Consider the following 19,177-nt stretch of genomic DNA (forward strand, 5'->3'; position numbering starts at 1 on the left):
AACCATAGAGTGTTTAGAATACTACCTTCCAAGGAGTAGAGGATATGAAGAAGATGATGCTTCTTGAATGGTTGCCTTCAAGTGTAGAAGACCTCAAGCTTGTATACCCCAAGCCTTCCAACAAAACACCTTATGTTTAGCTAGGATTTCTACACTTATAAACTCACAATTGAAACCCTCTTGAAACCATCATATGGCCGAAAATATAGAGGAGGTTGTTGAGTTCTTGCACTTTATTTATGAACTTGAAAAAGCCTACTAGATCAACCATACATGACCCGATTTTTTAGAGAGTCTTACACTTGATTTCTCAACTTGAAAAACTCTCTTGGATGGGTATGTTATGGCCGAAAATATTCAGCCATTTTTCTCCTACTTCTTCAAGTTCATCATATTCTTTCTTCATACAAAAATGAATTATAAAGACATGAGAGATTTGCCACCCACATTGCCCAATAGGAGATCATCTAACACATGCAATTGCATGCAATGTGATTGGCCAAAGAACTTAGGGAAGACCACCCAATGAAATCTCATGCAAGTGCATGAAACCTTATTGGACCAACATTTCTTGGTAAGAGCATGGGGGGGGGGTGGCGGCCTAGCTTTAAAAAAAAAACAATTTTTTCTTTTATCTATTTTAAGTCTTACATGTGTATATATATTTTATAACTTTTATAAAATATAAAATCATATGTTACAAGACTTATGTTATCTTTATTATGTTATTTAACCAATTAAATAACAAAATAAAATATCCTCTCAAAATAAATTATCCATATAATTTATTAGTTTGTCAAGTGCAATTATTTAGAAAACCAATTTCTAAATATTATAAGTGTTAATATTTATATGTTTGATCATATCACAAATAAATATTGTAAGTGTTTGTCTAGCTTGTTATTGGGTATGACTCGACTTGGATCATAACGTACTAGCCACATCAATTTAATATGTGTCTTGGGCATACAGAGTCCAACACATTTGAGTTTCGTTGTTTATGAAAATCCTTTTCGTTCTTTTCTTGTTTAAATAAACATGATGAAGAATACATTCAACAAAAAAAATCAAAGCAAAAACCTTTTATTTGGGTTGTTCAAGCCTGTTCGGTGTTCTTTTTAAAATAAAAGGACATGATTCCTTTAAAGGGCTTAAATGACTTCAAAATCCTTCAAACTACAACATAACTAAATTCTTGCAACTGTTGGATTAGTTGTAATAATGATTTTAAGGGAGGTTTGTTTTAATTCAGTTGCGACTCATGTTCCGTTCGGGCCAGTCAACGTTGGTCAACAGCTGGCTTGGTTCGTATTCGGAGCCAGTTCCTAGTCAAACTTGGTCGACTGAGGTCTCAGTGCACTCGGTATTTTAACTACGTAAATATTCCAATTATATTGTTTTATACCTCTCGTTATCACAAAACCGCTTTATATATTTTTTTGTTATAAAAGAATACATAGAAGTATGTATAATTATATGTTGTTTTGTTGTTGAATTTTGAAATTTATATCGACACTTTGGTTGTCGGGATCGTCCAAAAACAGAGGAAACTCTGCCCGTTTTTCGTAAGATCCGTGAAATAAAACGTGTAAATTTTATAAAAACAAAACCTATCAATTCGACTAATTTTTTTATATATAAAATAGATATAAATGCATAATTATATTTATTTTTGGACAATATTTCAACAATACTTTTGAAAGAATTAATTTTAAAATATTACTTAAACTATATAAAATATACGTATTTGTATTTATATATATACAGATTTATATTAACTAGTTACACTTTATATTCCGCTTCAAATCCTCCGTCGTAATCCCGATTACTCATACACCTACGTTTGCCCATATAGGGCGACCTCGGTGTTCCAACCCCCTAATCTCTTACACTCGTCAACACTTGGATAATCGGAAGACTTAGCAATTATGTGAGTATACTCGATCCCTTTTTGTTTTAAACACTTTTGGGATGCAACATGTATTCTATATTCAAACACGTGACACTTGAAACTTATTTGAAACATGCTCTATCCATTTAAACATGAAACATGAAACTTGTGATACTTGAGACTATTTTGTGCTATGTGAACGTTTGATCCCTGTGTGTAGTTCCGCCTTAACAATAGTAGCGCTATAGGGGTAATGCACCTCCCCCATTTGTAGTCGAGGGGTATTGTTAGGATGAGACATGTTAACCTCCCGTGAAACTTTGGGACAGGCACTTCAACGCATTGGAAACTTGGGCTATCACTTGGACTGCGTGAACTAGCATGGCTGAAACTATTTTATTATGTTCATGTTGGATTTGAGCCTTTTTATTCTATTATGCTATGTAAACAAATTTGTATACTCGCTCATTGCCTTTGCATTGAAACTCTATTTTAATACATGTTGCAGGTCGACTAATGAAGTATGGATGATTGATGAAAGAAGTTTAGGGTGGACTAGATACACACCTTTAATCTATTTATCTTTTAATGTTATGTTATTCGTTGAAACAATGTTGTATTTTGTTTTGAATATTGTATGACATTTAGTATTGCAATGAAATTTGAATTAAATTAAATATTGTCACATAGTGTTATGACGTCTCTTGCAATCTATACACACTTCGTCTCATCCCGATGTTTCCGCCATCGGTTGGGGTGTGACAGATTGGTATCAGAGCCATAACTATAGGGAATTAGGTAGGATTGCCTTACTTTTGTCTAGTCTATAGTAGGAGTACTCTGATACCAGATTGGTATCAGAGCCATAACTATAGGGAATTAGGAAAAGTAGGAATGCTTTAACCTAGTCTATAGTTTTAGAGCTTTATTCGTATGTTTTGCTTGAAACTACTTGCATGCTACATTATTTGCTTTTATTGATTCTCTTTTGATCTTTTAAGCATGATTTGCCACTTGTGTGTTAAAGCTTGACATGCTATACTTGTTTTATTATGCGTTAATATTTGCTTCATTGTTCTCTCATTCATGTGTTATTTGTGACATACTTTTTATGAGTTAATAATTGTTTCATTATTCCATTCTTTAGGTGCCATTCTTGACATGTTTATACTTGTTCGTCTAATCCTTGACATATACTTTTCCTCATACATTTTACTCGATTAATCTAAATCCGACAACTCGTATTGTACAAAAGTGACGAGTTTACCAAAATAGGCGTGAAACCCACAATTTGGTAAACAACTCTCATCCCGCTTGATTTCATTTTGTTGCACGAAGTTACACCATTAAGTTAGGAGTGAAATCCACATCTTAATGGAAATTTCAAATTTCAAATTTCAAATTCAATTTCTAGTGGACCCTCGTTAACGTGTCGAAATTAAATTTTGACCCAACGAGTACCAACCACACTTAGGGTACGAAGTCGTCAAGCTAGGGGTGAAACCCGCACCTCGTCGACTAGTCCCACTCCTTGATTTTCAAAAATCCCGCCAAGTCTCGAAATTTTCGATGGATTGGGAACATGTAATAACTGGAAGGGTGAATACCGTTAACCGAGATATCGGCGAGAGTATTCCACCTATTAGGCCAAAGCATGTTTCTTAATTCCAAAAGATCTTTCGATCACTTTGGTTAGTCAATGTTCCGTTTGGAACCATCCAAGTTTTATTCGAACTTACGCTTTATTATTTTCGATCTTTTGTCACTTTTGAACAATTTTTCGAGATTTCATCTTTGCGCAACATCATACTCTTACTTTTCATACGATTGTACATTATTAGCATGCATGAATTCATGTAATTTTATTTACCCTTTTATAACAACGAACAGAGACATATCATCGAGATAGGAGTGATTTCCTTAACTTGATGATTAACTCCGCTTCTTTTCTCATCTTACAACGACATCATCAATGGATTTGGGGTGATTCCCTTATCTAGGTGATCGTTACCGATACTTCCTTTTAATAGACTATGTTATGTAAACACGATCATTTATACATCTAAATCGATTATCGTTAGTCAAATATCTAATTATTTCAAAATGCATTGTTTATATGAATGAACTTCTTATCCTACAATCTATATTTTCATATAGCTTACACACGTGAAATTTTTTTAACTTTTCCGTAGACACTTGTTTCTCGACATTCAGAATTTCACGAAATACTACCCGTCAACTTAGTCGGTCTAACAAAACCATTGTCCACGAATTTTGTATTCAACATAACTATTAGAACAAGCTCATCACATATCATTAAACTAGAGACTTTCTATTTTTAATTGAGAATCAAATCAACTTTTTCGCACACACCTATAAAATATTACCAGTATTATTTAAGCATTTACTAAAACTCCTTTTCAAAACCAATAAAACATTTTTTTTTAACAATCACTAAGCTCGTATACCAAATTCCTTTTTCTAAGGATCAACTTTTCCTCAAGAATCTATAAACTTCAAAACTTTCTAATATAAAAGTTACTTAAAACGATGCAAGCTTGTTAATCACAAGAACTTTCCAAAACCTCGCTCGATACGCCAATTAAATTCAAAACACGTGGGCAAGGAAACTTCATAAGAACCGACAAATTCGCAACTATGTAAATTCTTTTAAAACCATAATAGCATTTCCATTCTTTTACAAAGTATCATTTCGCATAATCAAAAGATGTTTTCTTTTATATTCTCCTTACATTCACAAACTAGATTTTTAGATTCCATGACAACTCAATCTATTTTAACTTCGCGTTTTACGCAAACAACTATATATGTATATCATTTTACACGTTTTAATCAATATCTCACAACAATCACACGCACGTCACTCGTTCTTTTTTTTCTTTCATGCTCAAAACTTTTAATCTTTTACGCACATAAACTTGTGTATTTCGATTTATACTGTAAACAAAATCATTAATTCCTATATCCATATTTATACATTTTATGCCTTTACTTATGTTCACACTTACACATTTATGTTATACTCATGATTCAAAATTCATACGTTTTACGTTTATACACACACTCACAATTATACATTTACGTTGTCCTTACATTCATGTCTATACTACATTCGTATTCATATTCATACGAGTTATGTTTTCATTTGTACTTTTACAACTTTGTTACACTTATACTCATACACATGTATTTTATTCTACTTAAACATTCATGTTTTACACTTAATTTTCACATTTACATCCATACTCATGCATCTTGTGTTTATACTCATATTTATACTCGTATTCACACTCGTACTCGCATTTATACTCTCATTTATACGATTTATGTTATACTCGTACTCGTGTTTATACTTTCATTTATACGATTTATGTTATACTCGTACTCGCAGTTATACTCCCGTTTATACGATTTACGTTATATTCGTACTCGCATTTATACCCACGTTTATAAGATTTCTGTTATACTCGTACTTTTGTTTGTACTCTCATTTATACGAATTGTGTCTATACTCACGTCATTCGTTGTGCTCAAATTGTGCTCACATTTATGCTCATTTTTAATACACGTTACGCTTATACTTTTACTCATACTCCTGGCATGCGTTTTGTGTTTATGCTCACGTGCGTGTTCAAATTTAAACTTATACTATGCTCATGCTTTTTACTCAAAATTTATACATTCGCACATGTACACACGGGCGAAACCCGAAGGATTCGCTTACGTTGGACTTATACTATTTGGAACGTAAACATGCTTATATGCTACATTTCTATACTCACGCATCCTTGTTTTCAAAATTTATGTATACCTTGAGTCATACGTAACTAGTACAAGCTATGCGGATCATGCGACGGTCAATATAATCGCGGGTGCACACGGGATTATAGTGATAGGCGTATGAGAACCATAGAGTGTACTATTGTGTATGGTAAGACATGGAACGTAACATGACACGAATAACGAAACGGACCTAACATGGTCAAAACATGGTGGATACGCCGCTGGTACATCCTATATATAAGTGTTTTCACCACGTTACCAAACTTTCGTGAAATGTGCCATGAGAAATTCAGTGTTTTGCAGACCTTTTTGGACCTAATGCAAACTTTAAACAACTCACAAAGGCAGTATATCCGATTATCCACGACGAGACCTCATTCTTAACACACTACTCTTGTCTATCCGATACTTATGCTATTCTTATACTCAATAATCGTTATTAGATCAATCGTTCACCCTTGTACCTCAATTATACTCTGTTGTCTCGAACTCCAAAGACTCTATTTTAAACAAACATCTTCTGTTTGCCAAAAACCCTTTCAAGTCTTCCTTCTAAATAAATTTCGGGACGAAATTTCCTAAAGGAGGGGAGACTGTAACGCCCAGCGTTTTCATAACTTTCCATATTTAGAAACCATTATTCATATTCCTATCTTTGGAAACCTTGTGTCCATGTATTAGTCTCGTCAAAAATATTTCTTTAATCTAATTCGTTACAAACATGGTTATCTATACTTTGTTTAATTAATTAAATTAATAAATTTTTATTATTTAAAAGTTTATTTATTTATTTATTTATCTTTACATAATAAACTAGGTAGTCTCGTAAAATTTTAAAGTTAGTAAACCAACCTAGTTAGTTCTGTTGTTTAAGTTGGTTCTTTTTAAAATAGCAAAACCTAACCAAACTAATTAAAACACAGGGACTGAATGTGCAATTTCTGGATCTATTAATAGCAGTTAAAACAAAGGGTGTTCAAACACTAGCCGCATACATAACACAGACTAACCCCTCTATCTTCACTTTCCTCTTCCCTCTCGATCTATATACTGCAAGCTCACACAAGATCATGAGCCACTCCCTCACCCTCTTGTTTATTTGAGCAGTCATCACACAACATCATCTGACCTTCCACCTCCCTATCTCCTCCCTTCAACTCCGGCGGTCGGAGTTAACACCGGCGATAGCTCCGGTTGAGCACCACTCACAATCAACCTACAACCCCTCGTTCTCTTCATCCTAAACCACCACCCAGCACCCCCTTGTTACTCAAATTAATGGCCGGCCACCACCATTTCCCGGTGGTGTGCGGCGGGGCGTGTACAGACGGGAGAGAGGAGAGACGCGGAGAAAGGGAGAACGATAAAGGAGTCGACAGCGGCGAATGACGTTTTCGACGATGGCGTTTCGATCCGACAGGTCTCACGGTTACAACGGAGATGTTTCAAGTTTGGTCCGGGTTTCAAGAGTCGTCTCGGTTCGGTGCGACGGGTTAGACTAACTAAATTCTTGCAACGGGTCAACGGGTTCAGAATCGGGTCAGCCGTAACTCGGGTTTCGGGTCAGTGGATTCGAGCTTTGGTTCAACTATGGTTCGGGCTTGTTCTAGTTCGGGTCACGTCTCTCCGTCGTCGACATCAGTTTGGTTCAAGTTTCGGTTGTCGGAACTCGTGTTGACATCGTCGGTATATAATCTTCCTTATTTCATTTGAGTTTCGTTGTTTATGAAAATCCTTTTCGTTCTTTTCTTGTTTAAATAAACATGATGAAGAATACATTCAACAAACAAAATCAAAGCAAAAACCTTTTATTTGGGTTGTTCAAGTCTGATCGGTGTTCTTTTTAAAATAAAAGGACATGATTCCTTTAAAGGGCTTAAATGACTTCAAAATCCTTCAAACTACAACATAACTAAATTCTTGCAACTGTTGGATTAGTTGTAATAATGATTTTTAAGGGAGGTTTGTTTTAATTCAGTTGCGGCTCATGTTCCATTCGGGCCAGTCAACGTTGGTCAACAGCTGGCTTGGTTCGTATTCGGAGCCAGTTCCTAGTCAAACTTGGTCGACTGAGGTCTCGGTGCACTCGGTATTTTAACTACGTAAATATTCCAATTATATTGTTTTATACCTCTCGTTATCACAAAACCGCTTTATATATTTTTTTGTTATAAAAGAATACATAGAAGTATGTATAATTATATGTTGTTTTGTTGTTGAATTTTGAAATTTATATCGACACTTTGGTTGTCGGGATCATCCAAAAATAGAGGAAACTCTGCCCGTTTTTCGTAAGATCCGTGAAATAAAACGTGTAAATTTTATAAAAACAAAACCTATCAATTCGACTAATTTTTTTTATATATAAAATAGATATAAATGCATAATTATATTTATTTTTGGACAATATTTCAACAATACTTTTGAAAGAATTAATTTTAAGATATTACTTAAACTATATAAAATATACGTATTTGTATTTATATATATACAGATTTATATTAACTAGTTACACTTTATATTCCGCTTCAAATGTGACAACTCGAGTTTCTGACTTTCACTTTCGCATTAAATGCGCGTTGACTTTGACTGTTTAGTTGTTTGGATTATGGACTTGTAATTGTACACGTTGTGTTTTGATGAAATGAATTGTCGTGTTGCACATATGTGATTACTTGCTGTGGTATTAAAGTTATTATTAGAATATTATTAAAACACTTAGTTTAGATCGAAACATGTTATGCCAATCGAAGGACCCCGAAAGATATCCTTCGATTCGAAGGATCAACTGCCGGTTCGAAGGATCTCGAAACATATCCTTCGAACCAAGACCATATCCTTCGACTGGAACCCAGATCCTTCGGCCCAGTCTTTCAGATGGGCTTGGCCCATTTCTGTAATACGTATAAATACGTATCAGCATGTATCGGCTGTCATTTTCTATCATATTCCCAACCCTAGAGCTCTCCAAACTGTGACGGCAAGCTAGTAACCACAGGAGACCCTTGCGACCAAACCCTCATTTCGGTTAGTAAAATCTATTTGATTCGATCGTTCGTTTATATGCGTATGTGTTCACGTGTAGTGTGTTCTTGATTGTTGATGTAACCTGAACTGATACATGCCTGAATATTATGATTTTGAATACGATTGAATATCGATATAGATTTCACATAGGGTTTGATGATGTGTTAATGTGCGTTAACCGGTTTCGTGATACGTTTAAACTAGGTTCATGCTAGACAATGATTTCTGGATGATTGCGTTATGATTAGATGTGCTAAATGATTCTGATGTTTTGGTAATGATGATGACGGCTGTACAGATGATTAGGGTTGCTGTTCCTGTGAAAACGTAACTGATTGTGAAAACGTAACTGTTGATTGATCGAAAGATGCTTGTAGTCGAAACATAGCATTGACCGAAGGATAGATATGACCGAAACATAATTAAGTTGACCGAAAGATACCTTAGGTCGAAAGATGACTGATGGTACGAAACATACCAACTAGTCCGAAAGATAACTGTGAAAACTTGTAAGTGTCGAAAGATCACTGATGTGTCGAAAGTTAACAGTGGATCGAAGGATAGTAGCATTTATAAACATCCTTCGAAGGATGGAATGTATACATGAACTATTTGACATGCCATGCTTGATGATGAATGTTTACATTTGTAATTGTGTGCACTAGCTGATGAGTAACTAGGAAATGGTACGTGTTGCGCCGATGTACAAACTGACTGTTACGTGAACATTATATTGCATGCGAATCATTGTGAACATGAACTGATTTGTTATACGTGCGTACAGTAGGACGTGATTAATTACTAGTGAGCGCATAACTTAGCATACCGAGCAAACCAAGGTGAGTTCACACAGCCAAGGCATGGGTTCCCAGGGTGGGAATGGGTTGGATGATTAATTGTGCATACTTTGATACTGTAACGAACGATTAAACTGTTGATGCTTACGAACTACTCAACTGCCTTCGCACCCACCCTGGTCGGTAAAGACTATGGTCGCGAACGAACTGATAAATTGCCTTCGCACACACCCTGGTCGGTAAAGACTATGGTTGCGAACTAACAGGAAAACGTGGAACACCACCACAGGAAAACGTGGAACACCACCACAGGAAAACGTGGAACACCACCACAGGAAAACGTGGAACACCACCACAGGAAAACGTGGAACCCCACCACAGGAAAACGTGGAACACCACCACAGGAAAACGTGGAACCCACCACAGTAAAATATACAAACGGCCCAGTAGAGCCACCTATTACAAATGAACTTACTATTACGCATTCTCTGTATGTGAACTCGCTCAACTAGTTTGTTGATCATTCTGTTGCATGCCTTGCAGATCGCTAGGTACTTGGAGCTTGCACTGGAGATGCGGGTCGTTGTGGACAAGGATCGTGGCTCTTCCGCTTTACTATTGTGATACTTAAAACTATTGATACTGGTTTATTTACTATGCTTCCGCAACACTTTTGAAACGATTTAATGTTTGAACACCTTTTGTATTGAATGGATGGTTTTCATTTACTTTATTTAATATTAAATGCATGTTCAATATGATTGGTGGCTTGATCCTGGTCAGTCACGCTCCCAAGCGGTGATACTCCGCAGGTGGATTTTGGGGGTGTGACAGATTGGTATCAGAGCCATTGGTTATAGAGAACTTGGTTTTAATATGGGAAAACGTTTTTATTAAAACCAGACTATAACCAGAACAGTGCTCTCAACGATCCACAACGACGCTTCGCTCCACGTGCAAGACTCGACATCCTAGGTAATAAGGTTTATGTTTATTGCCTACATGCTAGAATTGCATAGAACTTTGCTCGTAGTATGCTTACATTACTTTGCTCACAACTTGTCATTGCATGAGAATACTTATGTGCTTACACTTTTCTGTCATCGCCCTACTCGCGAACCATTCTCACTTACGTTACATTTGCCATAAAGGTCATGGCCGAATATATCAACATGACACAAGCCCAGTTGACGGCTCTCATTAACGAACGAATTGCTGCGGCACTTGCAGCCATACAAGCGGGAGGTCAACACGCTCAGTCCCCTGTTTACACCTTCAAAAATCTCAAGGATTGCCAGCTTTGTACCTTCAGCGGAACTGAGGGGGTTGAAGGCCTCCTCCATTGGTTCGAGAGACTCGAAACTGACTTCGAGGTGCATGATTGCCCTGAGTCACGTAGGGTAAAGTTTGCTGCTGGAGCACTCGAAGGTGCTGCATTTACCTGGTGGAAAGCACAGGTTCAGATGTTAGGGCTGGCAGCTGCTAATGCCACCCCCTGGAACGAGTTCAAGGAACTGATTAAGGAAGAGTTTTGTAGTCGTGAAGACATCCACAAACTAGAGGTAGAGTTCCTCAACCTACAGATGGTGGGGTCTGAAATTGAAGCTTATACGAGGAGATCGAATGAATTAGCCACATTTTGTCCTACTATGGTAGACCCTCCCACCAAACGCATCGAACTGTATCTCAAGGGTCTGGTGCCCGAAATTCAGAATCATATGACCACAGCTAACCTTGGCACTATCCAGCAAGCCACTCGATTGGCTCATCGTCTCACAGACCAGGCTGTAGAACAGAACAAACTACCGAAACGAGCTAAGACTGATACTGCATGTGCTTCTAGAGATAACAAACGCAAGTGGGATGAAAACCTGAGCACGGGATTAATTTTGGTCCAACCTCTGACGCAGCAGCAAGAGATAGATGACTACCAGAGCCCCAAACAGCAGTTTTCTAGTAGTCATGGGCAGAAAAGATATCGAGGAATTCACCCATGGTGCAACAAATGTAACAGACACCACGGTGGCCAGTGCAACAGGGGTCGTTGCCAGCGGTGTCTCAAGATTGGTCATGAAGCAAAGGATTGTCGAAACTCACGTCCTGTAACCCAAGAACAACAACGACTGCCTCAACCTTCACAGAACCAGCAACTGCAACTACCAGCTCCACAGAGCACACAGCAGCAGCCACAGCGTGGAAACGGGGGATGTTTCCAGTGTGGGGCTGAAGGTCATTTTAAACGCGATTGCCCTCAATTAAACCAGGATCAGACTCAAAACCACGACCATGGAAACAGGGATGACAACGGGGAAAGTGTTGGGGGAAGCAATGGAAACCATGACGCCGGGGCAGCGTGTACATGATTGGTCAGGGAGACGCAATGAACGATATTTGAACTTATAACTTCTTTTTGGGTTTTTTTTTTCATTATTATGTTTCCGCTATTCGAACAAAGTTTGGTTTGAACATCAAATGTCTTGGGTTTTATGAATTATTTTAACTACTATATTTTATGCTTGATGTGATGGATGGGTTGATATTATTGAACACACCTGCCGTATTTACGGACTTTACGAACAGGGTGCGCAAACCTTATCTTGACAAGTTCGTTATTGTCTTTATCGACGACATTCTGATCTACTCCAAGAGTCAGGAGGAGCACGAGCAACACTTACGTCTTATCTTGGAACTTATTCGAAAGGAGCAACTGTACGCAAAGTTTTCAAAATGCGACTTCTGGCTTCGTGAAGTCCACTTCTTAGGCCACGTAGTGAACAAGGATGGGATACATGTCGATCCATCCAAGGTAGATTCGATCAGAAACTGGCCTGCACCGCGTACACCGACAGAAATACGTCAATTCTTGGGTCTGGCAGGTTACTACAGACGGTTTATTAGGGACTTTTCAAAGATCACGCAACCACTTACGCTACTGACACAGAAGGGTGTTACCTATCGCTGGGGAGAGCCCCAGGAGACTGCTTTTCAGCACCTAAAGGATAGACTTTGCAGTGCACCTATCCTCTCATTGCCAGAGGGCACAGACGACTTCGTGGTTTATTGTGATGCATCCATTCGGGGACTGGGATGTGTGTTAATGCAGCGCGACAAGGTTATCGCTTACGCCTCTCGTCAACTCAAGGTTCACGAGCGCAACTACACGACGCACGATTTAGAGCTGGGAGCTGTTGTTTTCGCGCTTAAGATATGGCGACACTACCTGTACGGTACCAGGTGCACGATTTACACCGATCACAGGAGTCTCGAGCATATCCTTAAGCAGAAGGATTTGAATATGCGTCAACGACGATGGGTCGAGTTACTTAACGATTACGAATGCGCTATGTTGTGGCGGATGCCCTTAGTCGAAAGGACACTTTACCACGGCGCGTGCGAGCGCTACAGCTTACGATTCAGTCTAGCCTTCCTGCTCAGATACGAGCTGCTCAGACAGAAGCCCTGAAGCCCGAAAACGTCAAGGCTGAAGCCTTACGCGGCTCACGACAACAAATGGAACAAAAGGCGGACGGCGCCTACTATGTCACGGGCCGGAGTTGGGTCCCTTTCTATGGCGGTTTACGCGAACTCGTAATAGACGAAGCACACAAGTCTCGTTACTCGGTACATCCAGGGTCGGATAAAATGTACCACGACATCAGCACTGCATATTGGTGGCCTAGTATGAAGGCCCACATTGCTACGTACGTTGGAAAATGCTTGACCTGTGCGAGAGTCAGGGTCAAATATCAGAAACCAGCTGGCCTACTTCAACAGTCTACGATACCACAGTGGAAATGGGAAGAAATTTCCATGGACTTTGTTACAGGCCTACCGAGATCTCAGCGTGGGAACGACACAATATGGGTGATCGTGGATCGACTCACCAAGTCTGCACACTTCTTAGCTATTAAGGAAACGGATAAGTTCTCCACTCTCGCAGATATCTACCTCAAGGAAGTTGTTTCGAGGCACGGGGTGCCCATTTCTATTATTTCGGATCGCGATGCACGATTCACGACAGAGCTTTGGCAAGCGATGCACAAATCCTTCGGCTCAGAATTAGACATGAGCACAGTATATCACCCTCAGACGGATGGGCAGTCTGAGCGAACTATTCAAACTCTAGAAGACACGCTTCGAGCGTATGTTATCGATTTCGGCAACGGCTGGGAAAAGCACCTCCCTTTGGTGGAGTTCTCGTACAATAATAGTTATCACACCAGCATTCAAGCCGCTCCATTCGAGGCATTGTACGGGCGTAAATGCCAGTCACCTCTCTGTTGGGCAGAGGTGGGGGATAGTCAAATCACGGGTCCAGAGATTGTAGTGGACGCCACAGAAAAGATTTCACAGATACAACGCATGGCGGCAGCACGCGACCTTCTGAAAGCCTACGCGGACCAGCGTAGAAAGCCATTGGAATTTCGGGTCGGGGACCGGGTTTTACTAAAAGTTTCACCCTGGAAGGATGTAGTACGTTTTGGCAAACGGGGCAAACTAAATTCACGGTATGTCGGACCATTCTAGATCATAGAACGAATAGGCAGGGTAGCCTATAGATTGAATCTACCAACTGAACTCGGGGCAGTTCACAATGTCTTTCATGTATCGAACTTACAGAAGTGCCTATCAGATGAAAACCTTATCTTTCCTTGTAAGGAACCCACTATCGACGAGCGGTTACAGTTCGTCAAGGAACCAGTAGAAATCACGGACCGGGATGTGAAGGTCCTCAAAAACAAGAGAATCCCTCTTGTTCGAGTTCGTTGGAACTCCAAACGTGGCCCAGTGTACACCTGGGAACGCGAAGATAGGATGACAGAAAAGTACCCCCAGTTATTCGGAACCAATGCAACCACTACTGAGGCTGAAGCTACTACTACTGAATTTCGGGACGAAATTCCAAATCAACGGGGGGATGATGTGACACCCCAGGAAAACCAGTAAACGATACAGCTTACCTAGCTTCCTCAGTGAGTGCATACCAAATTTCGGGACGAAATTTCCAAGTAGTTGGGGATAATGTGACAACTCGAGTTTCTGACTTTCACTTTCGCATTAAATGCGCGTTGACTTTGACTGTTTAGTTGTTTGGATTATGGACTTGTAATTGTACACGTTGTGTTTTGATGAAATGAATTGTCGTGTTGCACATATGTGATTACTTGCTGTGGTATTAAAGTTATTATTAGAATATTATTAAAACACTTAGTTTAGATCGAAACATGTTATGCCAATCGAAGGACCCCGAAAGATATCCTTCGATTCGAAGGATCAACTGCCGGTTCGAAGGATCTCGAAACATATCCTTCGAACCAAGACCATATCCTTCGACTGGAACCCAGATCCTTCGGCCCAGTCTTTCAGATGGGCTTGGCCCATTTCTGTAATACGTATAAATACGTATCAGCATGTATCGGCTGTCATTTTCTATCATATTCCCAACCCTAGAGCTCTCCAAACTGTGACGGCAAGCTAGTAACCACAGGAGACCCTTGCGACCAAACCCTCATTTCGGTTAGTAAAATCTATTTGATTCGATCGTTCGTTTATATGCGTATGTGTTCACGTGTAGTGTGTTCTTGATTGTTGATGTAACCTGAACTGATACATGCCTGAATATTATGATTTTGAATACGATTGAATATCGATATAGATTTCACATAGGGTTTGATGATGTGTTAATGTGCGTTAACCGGTTTCGTGATACGTTTAAACTAGGTTCATGCTAGACAATGATTTCTGGATGATTGCGTTATGATTAGATGTGCTAAATGATTCTGATGTTTTGGTAATGATGATGACGGCTGTACAGATGATTAGGGTTGCTGTTCCTGTGAAAACGTAACTGATTGTGAAAACGTAACTGTTGATTGATCGAAAGATGCTTGTAGTCGAAACATAGCATTGACCGAAGGATAGATATGACCGAAACATAATTAAGTTGACCGAAAGATACCTTAGGTCGAAAGATGACTGATGGTACGAAACATACCAACTAGTCCGAAAGATAACTGTGAAAACTTGTAAGTGTCGAAAGATCACTGATGTGTCGAAAGTTAACAGTGGATCGAAGGATAGTAGCATTTATAAACATCCTTCGAAGGATGGAATGTATACATGAACTATTTGACATGCCATGCTTGATGATGAATGTTTACATTTGTAATTGTGTGCACTAGCTGATGAGTAACTAGGAAATGGTACGTGTTGCGCCGATGTACAAACTGACTGTTACGTGAACATTATATTGCATGCGAATCATTGTGAACATGAACTGATTTGTTATACGTGCGTACAGTAGGACGTGATTAATTACTAGTGAGCGCATAACTTAGCATACCGAGCAAACCAAGGTGAGTTCACACAGCCAAGGCATGGGTTCCCAGGGTGGGAATGGGTTGGATGATTAATTGTGCATACTTTGATACTGTAACGAACGATTAAACTGTTGATGCTTACGAACTACTCAACTGCCTTCGCACCCACCCTGGTCGGTAAAGACTATGGTCGCGAACGAACTGATAAATTGCCTTCGCACACACCCTGGTCGGTAAAGACTATGGTTGCGAACTAACAGGAAAACGTGGAACACCACCACAGGAAAACGTGGAACACCACCACAGGAAAACGTGGAACACCACCACAGGAAAACGTGGAACACCACCACAGGAAAACGTGGAACCCCACCACAGGAAAACGTGGAACACCACCACAGGAAAACGTGGAACCCACCACAGTAAAATATACAAACGGCCCAGTAGAGCCACCTATTACAAATGAACTTACTATTACGCATTCTCTGTATGTGAACTCGCTCAACTAGTTTGTTGATCATTCTGTTGCATGCCTTGCAGATCGCTAGGTACTTGGAGCTTGCACTGGAGATGCGGGTCGTTGTGGACAAGGATCGTGGCTCTTCCGCTTTACTATTGTGATACTTAAAACTATTGATACTGGTTTATTTACTATGCTTCCGCAACACTTTTGAAACGATTTAATGTTTGAACACCTTTTGTATTGAATGGATGGTTTTCATTTACTTTATTTAATATTAAATGCATGTTCAATATGATTGGTGGCTTGATCCTGGTCAGTCACGCTCCCAAGCGGTGATACTCCGCAGGTGGATTTTGGGGGTGTGACATCAAATCCTCCATTGTAATCCCGATTACTCATACACCTACGTTTGCCCATATAGGGTGACCTCGGTGTTCCAACCCCCTAATCTCTTACACTCGTCAACACTTGGATAATCGGAAGACTTAGCAATTATGTGAGTATACTCGATCCCTTTTTGTTTTAAACACTTTTGGGATGCAACATGTATTCTATATTCAAACACGTGACACTTGAAACTTATTTGAAACATGCTCTATCCATTTAAACATGAAACTTGTGATACTTGAGACTATTTTGTGCTATGTGAACGTTTAATCCCTGTGTGTAGTTCCGCCTTAACAATAGTAGCGCTATAGGGGTAATGCACCTCCCCCATTTGTAGTCGAGGGGTATTGTTAGGATGAGACATGTTAACCTCCTGTGAAACTTTGGGACAGGTACTTTAACGCATTGGAAACTTGGGCTATCACTTGGACTGCGTGAACTAGCATGGCTGAAACTATTTTATTATGTTCATGTTGGATTTGAGCCTTTTTATTCTATTATGCTATGTAAACAAATTTGTATACTCGCTCATTGCCTTTGCATTGAAACTCTATTTTAATACATGTTGCAGGTTGACTAATGAAGTATGGATGATTGATGAAACAAGTTTAGGGTGGACTAGATACACACCTTTAATCTATTTATCTTTTAATGTTATGTTATTTGTTGAAACAATGTTGTATTTTGTTTTGATATTGTATGACATTTAGTATTGCAATGAAATTTGAATTAAATTAAATATTGTCACATAGTGTTATGACGTCTCTTGCAATCTATACACACTTCGTCTCATCCCGATGTTTCCGCCATCGGTTGGGGTGTGACAAACACTGATTCGAGTATACCACAAACATCCGCTGCATATGAACATGATTCCCAACAACGAAAAGGGTGAACCTTTTATAGAGGGCTGTGAACCACACTTTTATAGGCAAATTCAGCTTGGGAAAGTGTTGCATCCCTCCTATTTGGCTACTACACATAGACAATGAATCATATTACCAAGTGTGCGATGGAGCATCTTTATTTGACCATTTGGTTTGTGGTTTGACGCTGATTGTTGACGTAGTCACCACCCTCAAAATATGTTGGTGCATTTATGTCTCTATAACTTTGTCTTGTTTACGTTGTATGTTATTTAGTCTTTTATTATCGAGTCTGTAAGTTTCGTGAAATCTACCTAGTCGGATATCCTCCTATCCTACTTGGTATGATGTTTGTCTCTGTATTTTGTAATGTATGTTAAACACATGCTTGTGTGCATAATGTTTACATATAGTTAGTCTTATCTTATGTCTTCTGTTAACTTAGTCATATATTTTGTCCTTGTTTAGTGTTTGACGAAGAGTCAATCCTTGTCAAACCCATGCTTGGAGAACCTTCAATCTTCGTCATTGTTTGTGTGTGACGAAGGTTCTATCTTCGTCACACATGAATCTTCGTCAATCAAGGTTCGTCTGAGGACAGTATATATAGCTTAGTGTGTTTAACAGTTAAGGTATGAGAGCATAGAGAGACTACTGAGAGTTTATCATTCAAGCATTGTGTGTATATGTTTGATGTTGTTCTCGTCCTTTTAATCTAAAGTGAATCTTTGGTTATCTATTGTGTTGCCAGCATTACTTTGTTTGGTTTGAACCGTCACGTAGTTTCCACACTCGTGACCGTGTTTGTGATAAACAGGGACTAGGTTTCGTAATAGATCCTCTGAGAAAAACGGACCTACAAAATTTTCATGACCATTACAACCATATGCGATCATGGTATGTAGTTCTTCAATAGCTGTGAGTATTTTGTCAAACTTAGCAATGAGAACATCCATTGCTCTCCACGACCCTTCTACGCCACCCGTGCACCATTTTTAGTTGGTTGTTGAACTCCTCCATCATTGACAATCAAGTTGCTAATGAGCTTTGATACCAAATGACATAGAGCCAAAGCAAAAAAAAAACCAAAAAAACACATAAAATAAATTTCAACAAAAGTTGTTGAAATTATGAAAGAATAAAGTACTACACCATGTGCCATACGATAGGCTAATTCTTAATTTGATAGGTTTGCCAACTTTTCAAAATTACAAATTACAGAGAAATCTAGATAATAAAGCTCTAAATAGATGCATAAATTGTGCTAATAAGTGATCTACATGTTTTAGGGTAAAAATGGAAAATACTGATAGCCATATTGGGAAATATTTTAATTGGCCAAATTGGAGTTTTAAATCAAGAAATTTGGGTCTAAGAGTTGGGCCAAACCATGGCAGTTCCAAAAAAAATGTACTTCAATATCAAAAAGCGTATTCGTAAAAATATTTGGAAAAGGAAAGGATGTGGGGTGGCGTTAAAAACGTTGTCATTAGGGAAACCGGGAGTTCAAAAACTTTTTTTGTACGACAAACAAATAAGTCCTAAAATATCAGAATATGGCGTTTGCAACATGATCTGATCCGTCGAGACCTTTACATTCGTTCGTAATGAGCCTCGTAACTCCA

The 19,177-nt window shown here is 38.9% G+C and overlaps 1 long non-coding RNA gene across 1 annotated transcript; it reads left to right on the forward strand.

Annotated features, from left to right (window-relative positions):
- The first annotated feature begins 1,763 nt into the window (after nucleotides 1-1,763).
- Nucleotides 1,764-17,284, forward strand: LOC110896527. Its single transcript, XR_002567966.1, has 2 exons — nucleotides 1,764-1,930; nucleotides 17,258-17,284. It is a non-coding gene; the product is annotated as an uncharacterized LOC110896527 (long non-coding RNA).
- Nucleotides 17,285-19,177: the final 1,893 nt, after the last annotated feature.

The sequence above is a fragment of the Helianthus annuus genome, chromosome 12 (genome assembly GCF_002127325.2).
Source record: "Helianthus annuus cultivar XRQ/B chromosome 12, HanXRQr2.0-SUNRISE, whole genome shotgun sequence".
NCBI lineage: Eukaryota > Viridiplantae > Streptophyta > Magnoliopsida > Asterales > Asteraceae > Helianthus > Helianthus annuus.